This window comes from Sander vitreus, chromosome 8 (assembly GCF_031162955.1).
Source record: "Sander vitreus isolate 19-12246 chromosome 8, sanVit1, whole genome shotgun sequence".
In the NCBI taxonomy this organism is placed as follows: domain Eukaryota; kingdom Metazoa; phylum Chordata; class Actinopteri; order Perciformes; family Percidae; genus Sander; species Sander vitreus.
Window position 1 is genome coordinate 27,959,888 of NC_135862.1, and position 3,504 is coordinate 27,963,391.

Below are 3,504 nucleotides of genomic sequence, written 5' to 3' on the forward strand. Positions count from 1 at the left end.
GGGGCTTGTGGGAAATGCATGGAGTTGCCTTAATTTATTGAGAGAGTGAATAAACTCGTGAAACAGAAGTATCATCATGTAATCCATTGATTTCAACAATGTAACTGTATTCTAAATACCAACTATTTAAATTGTAACTGTAACGGAATACAGTTACTCATAATTTGTATTCTGAATACGTAACGCCGGTACATGTATTCTGTTACTCCCCAACACTGGACCTAACCCACTAAGTACAAAATAATTTTCAGTTGCAGCCTTACCGTTGTCGAATGATTTTCTGATTTCCTTAAATTCCTCAAAAAATTTATAATTTTTTTGGCCCCATTTCGGATGTTATCTGTGCAGCTACAGCCTTGGCCTGGCCCAGCCAACATGGTTGTTGTTTTCATCTGGAGAGAGTGTTAAATTAGTTATATTGTACTCACCTGTCTGAACATCATTCTGTGAGTCTTGTGCACTGTACAGCCCTTAATAATCTTCTCAAAGCATAATATAAACAGTCCACTCAAAATGTTCTTACTTTCAGAGCTGAATAAGGCTCTGCAGTCACTTCAGGGATTCTTGTCACAAACAGCAGAAAGGCCTCACGCACTCACCAAAGGTAAAAGTTCCTGAGTGAACACAGTCACAGCTGGAGGATCCAACATGATCATGTTAGCATGAAACACATTAGCTAGAACCATTTGTTGGTCTGGTCATGTTTGTGGTGGAATTTCCAGTTTACGAACACATGCTATGTAAGTTGAGACAGTGGTACCCCAGGTTTCATTCAGATCAGTATCCAACGTAACCTCATAACCTTTGCAGGCAGAGGAGTACTGAAACGTTGTGCCTCCATAGATTCAGGGAATCTAGGCAGCTGCATGATGAGGGAACGTTTTGTTTCAGGACCGTTTCCTTTTGGAGGTCGGTGGGCCTGCCACACTTTTGCATAGTTTCCAGAGAGAGAGAGAGAGGCTGAACTAGGCTTTAGCATCTGTGTTTTGGACGCCTGCAATATCTTTGTTTACATTAAAGGTTCAGCCAAACTTAACACTTCCAGTGAGTTTAAAGGGATACTTTAAATACGATTTAGCATTAAGCTTTGTATCAGTAGAAACACGGTAGTATTTTCGAATGACCATGTTTCCCTCCCTCATGTCCCCCTGAGACGAGAGATCTCTGTATTGTGGGTATGGAAAAAAATTTCCGATGACGGAAAATAACGATTTTTGCGTCATCGGAAGATTTTTTGCCCAGAGGCACAGTCAGTCAGTAGTAGGAACTACTTCTGCATGTTTTCAACCCGCCCACAGGGTCGTCTTTACCCGAAGCTTGCCGAAGCAAAACGAGTGTCAGCCATCTTGAAGCTTCGCTGAACAGGCTCCGTCTTTACAGCAGAAAACTTTTACAACAATGATGTGCATTCAAACATGTGCACATGTGTACCACCGAGATACATTGGTACAGGTCAGAGAATATGCAGGACACTTTATTACAGACGGAATACTCAACACACTACGCGAGCTTCGCCTACTACGGAGACCAGCACCTCAGCCAGTGGTGTTACTCGATGCCGCTAGCCGGTAAGGGGACATCCTCAGCGGTGAAACGCGGAACGAGTACTGGAGTATGACCTAGCTAGGTAGAAAGCTAACGCTAGCCGGGCCACCTGTTCCATCAATCCTGCTTGCAAGTGTCCGCTTGCAAGCAGGACAACAAACTGGACTATATCCAACTTCAACGAAACTCCCAACGCAAGTTCAGAGACTGCTGTGTTTTTGTTGTTGTGGAAACATGGCTGAACAACAGTGTACCGGACTATCCAGCTACCAGGACTAAGCTAAGACTAGTGGAGGTAGGCTGTGTTAACACGGACTGGTGCAGAAATGGGGTGCTTGTATCAAACTAACTGTTAACTGCTGGTGGAGTTTGTGACTGTTAAATGCCAAACATTCTACATTCCACGCAAATTTACGGCTGTGTTTATACTCTGTGTTTAAAGCTCACCAAGCGCTAATGCTAGTATGAGTTAGCTGAACTTTACGGCGCCTATAATGTGTGTGTGCACTAAATGTAGCCTGTTTCATATGTCGTTTTTATATATTGTCGTTTTTATATATTTTAAATGTGTAACACCACTTGAGCCACAGTGAAACGTTTCGTGTATATGGTTGAATAGACAATAAAACACACTTGAGTTGAGTTGACTGTCTGTCTGTCTGTTAATGGTAGGCGTGGCTTGGGAGTGGACTCTAAAGCAGCGAAGCAAGTGCATTCTGGGATTTGGTGTCTTTTATCCACATGAGCCAAAAACACATTTTCTGGCTTTTCTCGGTCTAGAAGCCACCAATTTCAACAACAACAACAAAAAAATCACATTTCTACTACATAAGTGACCCAATTTAAAGATATATTCATCTTTCCAACGGTGAAATATCCCTTTAAATACACCTTCAGGAAGACAGGAACTTCAGAAGTTGGGATGGCACCTACACTGTACTGTTTAATTCTAAACTCTCCTCAATTGAAGGAGGGAAGCGTAGCATTAGTTCTAAACCAGGGAGTGCACATGGCTGCGTTTGCTCTAAACTGGAGCATCTTCGGCTTTCTAACAGTTTCTCCCTACTCAGTGATACACCTGCTGAAAAGCCAACTCTGGTTATTGGGAGCTCTATACTGCAATATGTGAGGCTGGCGGCTCCAGCGGCTGCGGTCATGTGCGTCCCTGGGGCCAGAGCGGGCGATGTAGAATCCCATCTAAAGCTGCTGGCTAAAAATAACCATAAATACAGTAAGATCATACTTCACGTAGGTGGTAATGATATCCGATTACGTAAATCGGAGATCACTAAAATTAATGTTAAGTCACTTTGTGCATATGCAAAGACAATGTCGGACTCAGTGGTTTTCTCTGGACCCCTGCCAAACCTGATCGGTGATTAAATGTACAGCCGCATGTCATCCTTCAACCGCTGGTTGTCGGAATGGTGCCCAGCTAATGATGTGGGCTATGTGAATAACTGGAGGGCGTTCTGGGGAAAGCCTGGTCTGATTGAGAGAGACGGAATTCATCCCACTTGAGACGGAGCCACTCTCATATCAAAAAATCTGACCGAGTCTATTATCGGTCATAAACCATGACAACCCAAGTTTGATATTAGCAATCAGAGGTGGAGTGCAATGCGCTCCTCTGTGCTTCCGTAAAATCACCTACAATAAGTACTTTGTCTGACTTAAGGACTACAAATGATAAAAACTCAGAGAATTGAGATGAAAATTCAGAATACGGACCTGGAGCTCGGTAAATAACAACGAATATAATTGGCTGTAATGTTTTCTGTGTTGGATGTTGAAGATTAACAACAAAGCTTTCAAAAGAGTTATAATTTAGTTTAGGTTTAGGATTAATTAACAGGCTTGAGTCAAATATGGCTGCAACTCCCCCTCCTCGGGCTGAGGCTCTAGGAATTTGAGTATTATCATGACTGGGAGGAGTGGCTTCATTAGACATATTCTTCA

At 42.8% G+C, this 3,504-nt stretch overlaps 1 pseudogene; it reads left to right on the forward strand.

The window, feature by feature from the left end:
* Window positions 1–1,555: 1,555 nt before the first annotated feature.
* Window positions 1,556–3,126, forward strand: LOC144522752 (uncharacterized; annotated as a pseudogene).
* Window positions 3,127–3,504: the final 378 nt, after the last annotated feature.